Source organism: Echinops telfairi, unplaced genomic scaffold, assembly GCF_000313985.2.
Source record: "Echinops telfairi isolate 266 unplaced genomic scaffold, ASM31398v2 ScPeMD7_7424;HRSCAF=8462, whole genome shotgun sequence".
NCBI classification, from domain to species: domain Eukaryota; kingdom Metazoa; phylum Chordata; class Mammalia; order Afrosoricida; family Tenrecidae; genus Echinops; species Echinops telfairi.
In genome coordinates this window covers 59,202,330-59,218,017 of record NW_022111324.1, presented here as the reverse complement: position 1 = coordinate 59,218,017, position 15,688 = coordinate 59,202,330, and the positions used below count along the sequence as shown (strand labels likewise).

At 51.4% G+C, this 15,688-nt stretch overlaps 1 long non-coding RNA gene across 1 annotated transcript; it reads right to left on the bottom strand.

Annotated features, from left to right (window-relative positions):
- Positions 1 to 12,722: 12,722 nt before the first annotated feature.
- LOC123522603 lies at positions 12,723 to 14,975 on the bottom strand. Its single transcript, XR_006680844.1, has 2 exons — positions 14,823 to 14,975; positions 12,723 to 13,543 (listed from the first exon to the last, which is right to left on the bottom strand). It is a non-coding gene; the product is annotated as an uncharacterized LOC123522603 (long non-coding RNA).
- Positions 14,976 to 15,688: the final 713 nt, after the last annotated feature.

The window sequence follows — 15,688 nt, the reverse complement described above, 5'->3', positions numbered from 1 at the left end:
TCTTCCTGCATTCGGCGTCATTGCATGTGTTTTGTGAGTCTGAAGAGGACTTTATAGATTGTATCGGACATATGGGCTAATATCGGACTTTTGGACTTGATCTGGACTGGGCTGCGATGTTTTCTCAATATTCAAGTGCTCTTGTATACAAACCTTTTTCTTATACACATATGAGTGTCTCTATGAATTTGTTTCTCTAGTCTACCCAGACTAACACAGTCCAGGAAGACATTGCTGCTGAGGGAGTGGAGAAGGACCCCCGACAAGTGGTGCACACAACAGGAAGTAGATGCCTCCAGCCTTCAAGCCGCCTCTAGAGCCTCCTGAAGGAGCCTTAGTGGTGTAGTGGTTATGCGTTGGGCTGTGATCCACAGATCTGCAGTTCAAAACCTCCAGCAGCTCCAAGGAAAATAGAGTGGGTTTTCTATTCCCATAGAGTTATTGTCTTGAAAGCTCACAGGGGCAGTTCTACCCTGTCCTGCGGGGTCACTCTGAGTCGGCAGGGCAGAGTTTGGTTAGTTGGGTGGTTTCTGGCAGAGTCTAGCAGGAAGCAAGGAGTCCCTGGGTGGCACAAATGGCTCAGTGACTAGCCACCAATGGTAAGGTTGGTTGCTGGAATCCTCCCAAAGGCCCCTAAGAAGAAAGGCCTGGTCATCCACACTCCAAAAACGCAGTCATTGAAACGGAGCACAGTTCTCCTCTCACACACCCCTAGTTGGAGGCGGCATCTGGCTAAGGAGGAGCAGCTGGCAAAGTGGGAATGTGGTTTGCCAGGTCCCTGCCCACCATCACAGGAAAAAGAGAGGGGTGGGTTTGGAGCTGGGGCACAAGGTCTTAATAGCTAGAGCACCCATGACAGCATGCTAGAGTTGACACCTCTCATGCACATCTGTGCACACACGCAGTATGACATGTCGTCCTGGACTGAGAGGGGCCTTCCTGTGGGAGTCGAGCAAAGTCAGCTAGCATCAGGGCCCTGACCAGCAGGGACTTGATCTAAACTGCCAGGCCCTGGCCCCAGCACCACACCACATCACCCAGCCCTTGGTCTGAGGCCCCCCTGTGCAAGGAAGCTCAAAGTTCTCTGTCTCCCAGGACATCTGCAGTGCTGAACACACCGTCCTGGAGATGCCAGGAGGAACTTGGAGGAAAGTGAGTCCCAGGCCTGCTACACAGAGTGGACCTCATTTACTGGTAGGAGATACAAGCTCAGAATACTCTTCTTCTTGGAGGAGACCTGGTGATTCAATTAAAGGAGTGCTGGTGGCATAGTGGTTATGCACTGAGCTACGATGTACAAGGTCAGCCGTTTGAAACCACCAGCCACTCCTTGGGATAAAAGTGGGATTTGTACTCCCATAAATTATTACAGTCTCAGAAACTCACGGGGTCGTTCTACCCTGTCCTTTTGGGTTGCTGTGAGTCAGCTTCGAATTGATGGCAGGGAGTTTTTTTGTTTTGTTTTTGGTGGTATGATGGGATCAGCACTGGACTGCTAACCACAAGGTTGGCAGTTCAAAGCCACTAGGCATTCCTCAGTAGAAAGATAAGCCTGTCTGCTCCTGTAAAGATTACAAGTCTCAGAAACCCTTAAGGAGTTGCTCTATTCTGTCCTATAGAATCAACTTGATGGAAGTGGGTTTTTTGTTTGTTTATTTTTCGGGGGCAGGGGGGTGTCTGTTTAGTTCCCTGAGTGCCACAAATGGTCTGTTCTTGGTTACTCACCAAAATATTGGCAGTTCAAATTCTTCATCCTGCAGCGCCAGGGAGGAAAGGCATAGCAGTCTGCCTCCACAGAGCTGACAGCCAGAGAGAACCTCAGGGCCACTCTGCTCAGACACACGTGGGCCATTGTCAGTGACTCTAGACGGTCCTGACCATTGGAAGGCAGCGGATCACTGCACGTTAGAGGTGGGAGGACACCTTCTGGTTCCAAATGTGGCTGCACTTCACAATCACCTGGGACATCTATTTTTAAATTTTGTTGAAATCTAATTTTAAAGCATTTTAATGACATATAATACCAGGCAATTCAATGGGTTGGATATATTTAAAAAGAGTTATACAATAACCACAATCCATTTTAAAACATTTTCTTCATTTTTGCACTCATTGGTATTAGCAACCCTTTTCTCCCAAACTTCCCTGCCATCGCCCTAATAAACTATTAGTGTAGTTACTGCCTTTATAGATTTACCTATCCTGGGTTTCATCATATGAGTATAAAGAAAATCCTACCCAAAAGCCCCCAGCAGCAATAAACACAGAAAAACACTGATCCCAAAAGAAAGCAGAAAAACCACACACCATGCAGATAAAAACTAAGAAAAAAAATAAAAATGGATCAAAAGGGAAAACAAATGATGTCATAACCTCACTCTACAGGGTTGCTATGAGTCAGAATCAACTTAATGGCAGTGAGCTTGGGTTTGTTTCCTTATTTGAGTTGTTTTAAGGCTGCATTAATTCACTTTCTGATGTACTCTGCCTGAGGGTAAAGGCAGTCAGTGATCGGAGGGGACTAAATGGTGGCTTAATCTTCATGGGGTCTCTGTAAATAGATTTTGGGCCTTCACTGTTATCCATAACCGTCTGAGAACCAGGTGTTCAGAATTTAAGCTCTAATACAATTCCCTTCTCTGATCTTGGATTTAATTATTTACAATTCTTGGATCATATAGGCTGATGTGCGTCTTCTGTGTGGGCTTAGCTGACACCTCCCTTAGGTTTCTGTTTGTTTTAAGACAAGCTTTTAAGACCTCAGATGCTATTCTTTCAGTCACCATCTGCTTTCTTCACCACACTATTACTATAACACCCATTGTGTTAGTCCGGGTAGACTAGAGAAACAAATCCAGGGAGACTCAAATGTATGTAGTAAAGAGCTTTATATCAAAGAGCAATTGTACATTAAGAAAACATCCCAGCCAAGTCCAGATCAGGTCCATAAGTCCAATATTACCCCATATGTCAATACCAGCCCATAAATTCCTCTTTAGACTCACACAGTCATGCAATGATACTGAATGCAGGAAGATCACAGGCCAGTGGGTGGAAAGTCTAGTGAATCCAGTGGCAGTGGAAGCATCTTAGTACTGGCAGGGGTCTCCATGTGGCTCCTCCAGTCCCAGGGCTCTGGCTCCATCAGTATAGCACATCTGGCTTGTTAGCAGGAAGACAAAGCAGAGTGTGTGAGTGTATCTGGCTTCCAGTCAGCTATTCATCTCCATTCTGTCTCTAAATGAGGTCATCAGGCTGATTCACAAACCAGACTCCACGCCTTCGCAAGTTGACAGGAGATTATGTAACTGCCACACCCCTATCTTCAGTGATGCCTTCAGGAGGGTAAGTATCCAGTACATTAGGTTCTTAGATTGGGGTTTACAGTTAAGTGAGAGTTCAAACTCCATGCATGGCGAAAGAGGGGAGTCAGGGAGGAGGTGGGTAAAGGGGAGCTGGTCTCAAGGAGGGCAAGAAGGAAGAGAATGCTTTTAAACGGACTGTGGTAACAATTGGATAGTACTGCTTGATGTGATTGAACTATAGAATGATGTGATGTCTTTATTAGCACCTGTGTTAGTCTGGGTAGACTAGAGAAACAAATCCAGAGACACTCATATGTGTATAAGAAAGAGCTTTATATCAAAGAGTAATTATATATCAAGAAAACATCCCAGCCTGGTCCAGATCAAGGCCGTAAGTCTGATATTAGCCCATATGTCCGATACCGGTCTATATGTTCCTCTTCAGAATTATGCAACACATGAAATGATGGCAAATGCAGGAAGATCACAGGCCTGTGGGTGGAAAGTCTTGTGGATCCAGTGGTGGTGGAAGATCTCAGCACTGGCATGGGTCTTCACGTGGTTCCTCCAGCTCCAGGGCTTTAGCTGGGATCAGCGTGGCTCCATTTGTCTTGTCAGCAGGAAGACAAAGCAAAGTGTGTGTGTCCCACCTCTGGGGAGGAAGACGGGAGTTCCCAGAATCCTAAGGAGAAGGTCATGCCCACACAGAGGCATTATTGGCTATGACCTGATTGACAGGCTAGACTCCACCCCTTCGCTCAAACTGACAGGAGATTATGTAACTGCCACAGCTCCCAATAGAATGGTTTTGGAAAAAATTCATTCATATATCTAATGTTTATATAGATCCCTGTTCTACTTCAGTGTCAGCATTATCATTTCGTTTTTGCTTGCATTTTTGAGATGAACTTGTCACTGAAGACTGCAAGTCCATTTCAATTTTACTTTTCCTTCTCATTTTTAAAGCCACTCAGACCACTATTTGGATTTGAGAAATAAGGAATCTGGAGGGATTTTTTTTAGTTTGTTTTTAAAGAAACATGATATATATATTTATGCAGCCCATCTCAAGAAATGAAAATCAGCAACAATATCCATTTAAATCCTCCAAATCTGTGGTTCTCTTTCTCCCCATCCCTCCTCCCACCCACCTCCTCATAGTCAGCTTTTTGAGAGAAAATATGAACGGGAAACATTTTCAAACACTGGTTTCCGGACTCTGCCTCTAGTTGCTGATTCTTTTAAGTTCACCGTTCAGTGTAGCATCATGGACCCCCAGAGACCTGGGATAAGACCCTGGCTCTACCATACACCGTGTGCTCTTTCAAAAACCGTAGTCACCTTCCCCACCCGGCTTTCCCCTGGCCGTGGTTTCTTCACCTGTAAAAAGAGATCCCAATCCCAACCTCACAGGCTTGCTGTGAGCATCGACGTGAAGAGGCGTGAAACTCGGTGCGGTGCCTGTCTCAGAGCAGTTAGGGAATAAATGCAGGTGTTGAAATGATTCTCTCACCCCTAGTTAGCGGCTGCTGGAAGGCATCCAGGCCACCTGACCCTGGATCCAGTGTTCTTTCCAACACGTCACTCGTCACTCGGAATGGGCACTCAGCCTTCCTCCGAGGAAGACAACACCGGGCAGGGGGAGCAGGTGGTGGCTGCCCCTGGGGCTCTTGAATCAGACCGCTGGAGCAGAGAACTGAGCCTGAGAACGGCGGCGGCGAGCCGACCCTGGGGAGCAGGTGGTGGAGAACACCCACCGAGCGCAGCCCTGCCGCTTTGGAGTCCTTTGGCAGGCTGCCTGGCTGCTCGGGCTAGCATTCTCGTTATGGAAATATTGGGAACTCAAAATAGACGTTCTTGAGGGGAGCCTAATCCTCTGGGATTTACAAAACAGCTGCTGGAGCGTTCCATCAAGGCACCGCCAGAGGGCAATGATGTCCCATGCCAAAGCTTGCTGTCCGTGGCAACCCCTCGTAGAGTACCACAGAAGGAAACCCCGCCCGCTCCTGCGCGAGCCTGGCCGTGGACAGCCACGTGTGAGTCCACGGTTGCAGCCGCTGCGTCCGTCCATCTCATTCAGGGTCTTCCTTACGCCGATCTCTAAAAAGCATGGTGCCTTTCTTCAGAGACCATCTTGATTGAGAGTAAGCGAGGTGAAGTCTTCCTCTTTTTCGATGACCCTCCACGTTAGCAAACAGGCTGTCCTTTGCCAGGGACTGATCTCTCCTGATCTCACATTTAACGCACAGGAGATGAAGACCGCACCATCCTGACGGCTAAGGAGCATTCTGGCTGTACATCTAAGACAGATTGGCTCATTCTTCTGGCATTCATGGTAGATTCGATTTTTTTTTTTAAAGCAACATCATAATTTAGAGGAATCGAGTCTTTCCCGGGCTTTCTTACCCATTGGCCAGTTTCGGCAGGCATATGGGACGATGGGAAACAACACGGGTGCAGTTCAGGTGCGCCTCCGTCCTCAAGGCGGCATCTCTGGTTTTTAACAAGTTCGAAAGTTGTGTGTGCCCCACACAATACATGCTTGAACTTCTTGGCTGCTGCTTTTGTGGCCATTGATTGTGGAGCCAAACGAAATCCTTGGCACCACCAATCTCTTCTCCTTTTATGCTGTTGCTGTCCATGGGTCCAGTGGTGAGGATTTGGGCTTTCTTGACATGAAGTTACAATCCGTGCTGAAGGTTGCAGTCTCAGATTCCCCCCCAGCCAGGGCTTGAAGCCCTCCTTTTGTTCAGCAAGTAAGGTGGTCTCATCTGTACATTGGAGGTGGTTAAAACGTCTTCCTCCTGTCAGCCAAGATTTCAAAGTCTGCACTGAGATTCCTCTTTCACATCCGCTTCTGAAAGGGGCTTGAATTTCTGGTCGCTCCCTGATGCTGACAGGTGAAAAACAGACGGAAGTCTCTAGGAGAATTCCCAGAGCCCAGAACCCTGCAGCAACCTCCTGCCCACCTTGCCCTGCCTGTCAGAGGAAACCAGCCTCCAACAACCGAGGGGGCAGAAGGCACAAATGTGCAGTGATAATATGTAAAGATTATAGTCAAGGCATAAAGGATAAGAGAGATAGGAGAGAGAGTAAAATAAAAGAGTCAGACACATTTTATCTTGAGACATTCATAGGTAGGTAGCCACAAGACATGTATATTCAGTAGTTACATGTGCCACAAGGTGGGTGGTATCGACAGTAAGGTCCCTAAGCACACAGGAGAGGAAACCTAATACCTGCATTGGGGAAGGTATGAAGGGGGTTGGGTGTCGTGGTGGAGGAGAGAACAAAAGAATAATGTCTGTTTCTATAGGGAGATATAATCAACCATGTGCTCACTTTAAGACAGCAGAGCTGTTAGGGGAGAATCTGTGGGAATCATATTTAAAGCAGGATAATGTACTTGGGCTTTACCCCTAACTTACCAAAGTGGGGGCTTTCCTACCATGGAATACCAGTTTTCCAGATTCCCTCTGTTGTAAGTGAGGGAATATAGCCCTATTTCCCTCAGTATTAGTTTGCCACTCTTGCCCAGGATCCTGGAGCTGAGGTCCTATAGGAGGTGAGGGTCTCTTGGCAACTCAGCCCACCACCCTCCCCCTTGGAACTTGGGAGCAGGGACTATCCCTGTGCTCAGTTTCATGGTTTCTTCCTCACCCATGCCAACCCCAGCACCTAGCACAGTAGGTATGAAATAAGCATCGGGTTGATTGGTAGATAGATATGTAAAGTCAGTGCCATCAGTACACTGTGGGAAAGGAAACCGCCTAACCTTTGATGTAAGTAATACAATCATTCCCCAATATAAATTCCAAAAAAGGATGACGACTCATAGAATGTGAGAAGCAAGAATGATGGCCACATCGGTACCAATAAGCCTGATACAACTGATGTATGGCTGGTTAAAAGAGTTGTAAGAACCCCCAATAAAAAGATCTTTTAATTTAAAAAAAGAGTATGAAAAGCATCGAGCAATAGCATTCGTATCACATGCAAGTATATTTTGCTGAAGCGATTTCAAAAACAGTTGCAGCAGTCCACCGACAGGGAACTGCCGGAAATTCCTGCTGGCTTCAGAAGAGGACAGGACACAAGGGATATCCCTGCTGACATCAGGAGGATCTTGGCTATCAGCAGAGAACACCAGAAACAAGTTTACCTGTGTTTCATTCACTAAGCAAAGACATTCAACGCGTGGATCGTAACCAGCTGTGGGTAGCCTTGAGAAGAAGGGGGATTCCAGGACACTTCGTGTGCTCTTGCAGAACTTGTAAGTGAAACAAGAGGCACCTGTTGAAACAGAACAAGAGGGCCCTGCATGTTTTAAAATCAGGAAACGTATGTACCGGTGTTGTCCTTTCACCGTATTTATTCCATCTGTATGTTGAACAAATAATCTGAGAAGGCAGACTTATTAACCTGCGACATGCAAATGACACAACCGTGCTTGCTGAAAAGGAGGACTTCAAGCATTTGCTGATGATTAAGGATGCAGCCTTCAGTAGGGATGACAGTTCGATGTAAAGAAATCCAAAACCCCCACAACTGGACTGATAGACAAAATCATGGTCAACAGAGAAGACTGAAGTTGTTCAGAATTTAAGCTTGCTCAGATCCACAATCAAAGTTCAGGGAAGCAGCAGCCAATAAATCAAACCATGTGTTACATTGGGCCAATCTGCCGCAAAAGATCTCTTTCAAGTGTTGAAGAGCAAGGATCTCATTTTGAAGACCAAGCCGTAGTACTTCAAGTGCCTCTTACGTGTGTGGAAGTTGGACAAGGAGTAAGAAAGCCCAGAGAAGGACGGGTGCTCTTTACGATGGCATTAGCAAAGACTATGGAAAGTACCGTGGACTGCCAGCACTACACACAAATCTGTCTCGGCAGAAACACAAGAATACAGAATGCTCCTTCGACGTGAGGGTAGTGAGACTTCATTGTAAGTGCTTCAGACACGGAGGCGAGACCAGTCCCTGGAAAAGGAGAATGCTTGGCAAATGGGCCGTCCTCGTAAGAGGAAGAGCGCGAAGGAGGTGAACTGTCGTGGTGTCTGCAACAATGGACTGAAGCGTAACCACGGTGAAGACTGGACAGGACCGGGCAGTGTTCCCATCCGTTGTGCGCAGGGTGATAGGATTTGGGAGGTACCTCACGACGACAGTAAAGTCCGAGTGTTCCGGACTGGCAGTCAGGAAAGGGTCTGGCTCAATAATGAAGGGGAGTGAGAGGGTTGCGGCAGGCCTACGTCAGGGGACCTGAGGAAGGAGAATAAGGACTCCTGGTGGGGCACGATGGGCTAGGCACCGGGCTGCTAACTGCAACGTGGGTCAAACCCACTGAGCTTTCCACAGGAGAACCTCTTTCTGCAAAGGTTCACCATCTTGGAAATTCCCCAGAGTTCCCCTGAACTGGAATTAACTCAGGGGCGGTGTGGTGTTGCGGAAGTTGCACCAGTGGCTCCATGTAGGAAAGGCCTGGACATCTGCTTCGGTTAAGATTACAGCCAAGAACACCCAGGGAGTACGTCCACTCTGCCCTGAGTTGGAATGTACTTGATGGCCATGGGTAAACACACTTCTCTCCTGCGCCCTCCAGTGGCAGCACTGAGAACATGGGAAGAGGAGCCCAAGATTGCAGCCACTGCTCACCTGGCTCCATCGCTGCCCCACCCCCTGTCCCACTGCGGACCTTTCCGTCCTTTCCTGTTCCTGCGGTCTGCTTGCCTCTGCCACCAGCCGACAAGAAGTTTCTCACAGTGGGCCTTGCTCCACTGCCTCCCTCTGGACGAAGCCACGGGGCTCGGCACGCTGAGCCTGTGTCCAACAGCATTCTCTACCTGTATACCTAGTTCCTATGGGTCGGAAAACTCAGGCAATGTTCATGATGAAGGGGGTTGTTAAGGACGTTGGCAGGCTATAATACGGGTGAGAAGTACCCAGGACGCAGTTGTTCAGTCAGGACATGTTACAAAATTCTTTCAGGGCTGCTCATAAATGCCCACAGGACATGCCAGTCCACCGTGAGCCTCAGCTCAAAGGCACTCCGCTCCACCTCTGTGGGCCAGTGATCCCAGTTCCCTAAAGGAAGCGCTCAGAGGTACCCTGCTCCACAAGCCAGCCTCTTGCCCCAAAGCACGTGGCTTTACTTGCGCTGTGGCCTGGGAAGCCCAGGCTCTGTATGGTGCCCTGGACCCTGGTTCGCTGCTGCTGCTCCTGTCTGGATCAAGGGGGTTCACAGTGCAGGGATCTCAGTGGCCAGAGGACACACTGGCTCTTGCTGGTAGTAAGCTCACCCCCTCCTGTTTCTCAGTAGGCTCATCATCTGCCCAGTAGGATGGCAAGCTAAGGAGGCCTGTTCATCATCACTCGCAGGTGAATCGTATCAGTGTCTCACCCACCTTCTTAGGAAAAGGTTGTTAGGTGGGAGGAACAAAGGCAGGCTAGCTATAGCAGTTCTCAACCTGTGGGTCTTGACCCTTTTGAGAGTCGAATGACCCTTTCACAGGGGTTGCCCGATTCCTAACAGTAGCAAAATGACAGTGATGAAGTAGCAACAAAAATAATGTTATGTTTGGGGGGGCCACCACAACATGAGGAACTATATGAAAGGGTCATGGCATTAGGAAGGTTCAGAACCACTGGGCTAGAAGAACCATATTAAATAATTGTCGGTCCCTACACCGGGTTTTGGTCTTGGACAGTCTGTTAACCAGCTCAGCCTGCTGCTTCCTCACTCAACTACCCTGGCATACCCAGGTTACCTCTTCGCCCCCGGAGAAGCGTTGGCCTTCTGGTGAAATGAGGCAGAATGGACAGCACCCAGACTAATGTGGCTCCTCTGTAACGCCCAGCAAATGACCTTTCCCTGCACAGACGTGGATAAGAAAGCAGAGGATTCCCCTATAAGTAACTGCGAGCAGGATGCATTCTAATGGCCATCCTGCTGTATATAAAGTGAGTCCTCTGAGAAGCAGGAGAAGGGACCTCAGGACCAGGGAGAGCCCGAGTGGAGCACATCCTTTGGATCCCGCATCTCGTTCTTGGACCAGATTCCACCAGCTGCCACCGCCTTGGGGATTAAGGAGGATCCTCTAGACAGACCTCTGAATGTTGACCTGGGGCTTGCTAGCACCCACATGATGTGATCCCCGTTCTTTATGTTGTACACTCTGAGTGGCCATTGGAGCACCCTGGGATGTCATGCGCAGACTAAGAGAAGGGGGTGGTCGACGTCAGAAGGGATGGAAAGCTCAGTGGTGTGGAAAGGTGCGACTTTGGGAACATGTTTAACCTCCACCTTCTTAGAACCAGTCTTGGGTTAATTTTCATGCAGTTAATGATTACCACAGCTGGGACCCCACTTCTACCACCTATTTGGTGTCAGCTGTTGGGTCTCCTGACAAGTTCCTGATCCTTCCTGAGCCCCACCAGTAGCCTGTGACGGGGCAGTCCCCCCTGCAAAGAATGAAAGGCAGGAGGGAAGGCTTTGTGGCAGCTCACTCCTCCTGCCTTATTCGGTGAAGCACCTCTGTCTCTGTCGGATGCAGGTCAGCGCAGCTCAGAGACTGGGAGGAGGGTGCTGAGCCCTCCACTCTGCTGTGCTGCCCCTGGGAGGCACTGCTGGTGCTCCAGGGCTAGTGAGTGGAGGGAAGGGGGCAGGGCTCCACGGGGCAGTGGGAGTCCAGGGGTGGGAGTGGCCCCAGCCAGGGAGAGGCAGCACTCTCGACAGTCCGGGATGTGCGGAGAGGGAGGGAGGGAGGCATCCAGATGGCTCACAGGCCTGCTCCAATTATGGCCTCACCCATCCCCCAAGACCGGGGACTTCTGCTTTCCTGCCCTTCACAGTCCCACGCCAGGATCTGCCTCTGCTTCCTGTCCAGGAGGTCTGCAGCCTCCAGTTTCTGGTTCTGAGAGAAAGGGCCTTGAAATCCCGCCAGCAGTGCAGGAAAAGAGGTCCTGAGGTGGGAGGCATCCGGAGCGGCAGGGGGTCTGGGGGGATTTCAACAGCCTAGGGCAGTTTAAATCTTACATGGGCAGCCTTATGACCCCTAGGCTGATCTTAAACGCCGAAGTCAGCAAACCCGAGACTCTTTTTGCGAACTCACCGCCTGCTTACTTCCCCATCCATGCCTGTGCAAGACCCTGCTGTGGACAGAGCATGACCAGGTTGGACCTGAGAAATAGGACCAGGTCTGGGATTGGTGGGTTCAGAACAGGAGATACAGACAGGCCAAGGACCCACCCCAGGACAGTCCCTACACAGTTCATTCAGCGGCAACTCGCTGGAGTCCTCACCTGCTGTGCAGGTGCTTTTCTTTCCAAATAAACTCTGCTTCCTGCTGGCTGTGGTCTGTGAGTCCAGGCTTCAGTTCACCAGACCAAGAGCCCCAGGACATGCAGTTTTAGCAGTTTCTCCCTCTCAGGTTCTACCAGAGACCTGGTCCCCACAGCCAATCTGCTGCTCACTCAGGAACTGGAAATGCTTTTCAGCCCTGACCCACACACCTCTCTCTCTCTTTCTCAGCCCAGGTGGCGAGGATACTAGAAGGACTAGGGCCTGGGTTCAGCTGCTGAGCCGGGTGCAGCACAGAGACCAGCAGAGCTCAGCGGAGGGAGCCCCAAACCTTCAGGAGAGGGTGTGGACAAGCTCAACACCCCAGGCACATGGGCACCAGGCCTCTGGCAGCAGCAAGATGAGTCTCCCGCTGGGAGCTTCTGGAGCCCTGAGGATTCTGGAAAGGTGGCCCAGTGCGCCCCCGGGAGGCTGGGCAGCAGCAAGAACCAGCAGGCGGGACGGCTGGGAAGAGAAAACATCTCTGGCAGCCCCACTCTTCCCTTTGGGCTTGGAACAGAGGGCACAGGGAGAGTCCCAGGAAGCCAAGGCGAGGAGAAGCGGCTCAGAAGGGCCCTGGCGCCCAAGCTGGGTGGATTCCCATGGAAGGGGGTGGAGGTGGCGTGCGTGTGCGTGTGTGTGTGTGTGTGTGTGTGTGTGTGTGTGTGTGTGTGTGTGTGTCTTGTTTCCCTTCTGGTTCCAGGCTTGCAGAGACAGCCCATGCTGCATACCAGTGGCCCTGGTGGTTGCCAGGGGAACGCTTACTATTTTTATGCATTCTCTGAGGAGGCTGCAGAAATGCTCAGCCAGGGTTGGTCCAGGGGCGATCCTGGAAGTGCCCCCACCCCATCTCTGCAGGGAGGTGGGGAGCAGCCCTTTAGGGCTGTATCCACATCTGTCCCAAGCAAGCGAGCAGTGGGAAGTGGCTGCCAGGGGAGGGCAGCCCTGAGTGTGGGAGTGCCAATCTGTCATTCATCCCTTCTCTCAGTGCTTGTTCATTCATCCATTCATTCATTTTCTCAAACACCCAAGGTTCTGGGCATTGGGCCAGGTGGTGGGAACAGAGATGCAAACCCAGCGTGTAAGGAGACGAATGAAGAAACAGGTAATTTCAGCTCCAGGATCGGTGCTCCCACAGGGGGACCTGTGCCCATCTTGGTGGCCGGGAGGAGGGAGGTGGAAAGCATATTTGATGAGGGAAGAACTGATCCAAGATGGGGATTTGAGGTCAATTCAGGCCCAGGGAACGGCCCGTGAGAGACTGACACCTTCTAGACCTGATGTCATGCACCTCAGGAGTGTGGAAAGGGATCAGCTACAGTGGGGTGGGCTGGGCAGTGGCAGGGTGAGAAGGGACCAGCTGTGACACAGTGGGCACACCCAAGCCTCCGGCAGCCAGGCTGCAGGCCAGTGTGGACTGGGGGCCTCCTGGAGCATCGAGCTCACCCCTCCCTGGGAGAGCTGGGTAAACACCCCCACTACTGGGCCAGGTGTGAGTGTCCAGATGGGACAGGAAGGAGCACTATCCCAGGCCACCCCCACATCCTCCACCCCCTGCACCGCTGCCAAGACTCATGCTCCCTGGGACCATGCACACACCTGAGAAGATGGGGCAGAGGGCGAGGGGATGATGAGGGGCTGGGTCTCCACCAGGGGTCGGAGTATGCTGGGCACACTACATACAGGTTGTCACCTCGTCCGGGGCTGACCCTATGAAATGAGTGCTTTTACTCTCATCCTAAAGGTTAAGGAACCGAAGATCCGAGTAGCTAAGTAGCATCTCTGGGTGCATGCAGGCAGTCATGAATTCAGGCCCAGCTTGGTCCGACTCTACAACCTGGGTTCTCTCCGCAGGACAGGTGTTTACGGAAAGCCTGCAGTGCATCCGGTGTCCAGCTAAGCCCTGTGGGTACGGAGACAAAATGTAGTCTCTTCTGTGAGATGGGAACCAGACGATGTGAGAGGGAATCAGGGTAACTGTTTTCTCAAATGGCCACAGTGACATTCCTGGCACAGGTGCCACAGGTGCATGGGTATCACTCGGGAGCCCTTGCCTAGAAGGAACTCCAGAGCCCGGGTCTTCCCCTGACCCTTGTTCTGCCGCCACACTGTGAGAAGGCACGTGGAGAGAAAGGGCGCAGCTCACCAACAGCCAGAGTCACCCATCAGAAAGGTGAGATGTCCTTCACGTGGCTCCAGCCCCCAGACCTCTGGGACAGACAACTCCACTGACAGACAGGGTCTGAGTACAGCAACTATGGGGCCACTTGTTACCTGGGAGGCATGAGTCATGTGGTGGGAGGATTCCTAGCTTCCAAGTGGGAGACCCCGGGTTGACTCCGGCCAATGCACCTGACACATAGCCAGCGCCCATCCGTGTTGCTCTGAGGCCGAGCAGGTTTCAGATAAACCAGGAAGAAAGACCTGACTTCCTACTTCCTAAACTCAGATACTGAAAACCTATAGGTCCCATCCGTCCTGATCCACAATCAATTAAGGGGATGGGGCCCGAACTGGACAACCTTTCGTTCCCCTGTGCCTGGGGTTGCCATGAGCCAAGAGCAACAGCAATCTGTCACCAGCCACCGCAATGGGGACCAGGACTTCCCCAGAGAAGCTGGGTACTCACATAGGGTGCTTGGAGTAACCTGAGTCTGGCAGAAAGGGAATATGTTGATATCTGAGGAAGTAACCCTGTATCTAAACCGGGCTTTCCCACATGAAGCCAAAGCCAAGCCCAGGCCAGGCGCTGGATGTGCAGGTCCACACAGGCGGAGAGTGGTCTCTGAGGCCAGAGTGGGAAGGTGGGGAAGAGGCTTCATCACCCCAAGAATGTGCTCTTGAGGGAATCACCGAAGATTCCCAGGGGGTCGTGGCGAACAAGCCGTGGGGTGGGGCTGGGTTTGTCCACTGGCTCCTGGTCATCAAGGATGGAGCAGGGCATGCCAACTCTCCTCACAAGCTGCTCAAGGCCCGGCACGGCTTGGGGAGCAGTCCCCTGGCAGCGGGGCCCCAGAGGAGAAAGCTGAATGGGGCACTGTGACGCTTTGTTTTCTGTGGTCCTGGTGCTGGGCTCCCTAGAGAACCCTGCCTACAGCGGGCACTGAGATCACAGAGGGCTTGGCTGACGAGATAACTGATCGATGGTGAGATGTGGAGATTGTGGCTGATGCTGTGGTTACCTGGGACCCTCTGGACAGCTGCTGCCTCCTGGACGGTGGTGGCGTGATCGTGAAGGCAGTGGGTCTGGGCACTTGCCCCCCAGGCAAACTGCACTCTGCAGAAGCAGCTCAGGAGGCTGGCAGTGCCCTGGCAGGCACCCTTGTCAGAGAAGGGCTGAGAAGGAAAGCTTTGGAAGAAAGTCATCCGTGTAGACAGACTGGCATCTCTGGCCCATGCAAACAGTACACACACTTGCTGGTCACTGAGCTGGAGGTTGGAGGTTGGAATCCACCTAGAGGTGCCTGGTGATCGACTTCTGAACCACGGACCACTGAAATCCCCGGGGACAGCAGAGTCTGCTCTGACCCGCAGGAGGGGCTATGGTGAGTGGACGCAACTTAATGGTGTCTGGTTGGTTTTAATGTCGAGGTTAAGGGGACCGTATCCAGAATCTGAGCTTTTCTCCTGAAAGCTAGGGATATGGTGATGAGGAAACCCTGACACCGGACCCTGGGAGGGTGAGATTTCTGAGTGTGGGGGCTTCAGTCCAGGATGCGGGAACTCGGGGACCAGGCTCCCCATGGACCCACCGGTAGGATCTGGGTTTCTGGGCAGGCCAATCAACCCCGTTACCAACAACTTCCTCCCCGGCCTCCGACATTCACAAGTCAGGGATCTATTTTAGAGACTGTTCGGTGTTTCCAGAAGAGAGGCGGTGCGTGCCACGCTCTGGCCCCGTTTCCTTCCTTCGGGCACTGCTTCCCCTCCGAGGCACCGGGAAGGCTACGGCAGGACAGTTTGGGAGGGGCTGCACCCCAACAGCAGCTGAGGCCCGGGGAGCACCTTCACAAGTGAAGTCCCACAGTGTCAACCACAGGCCAGTGCC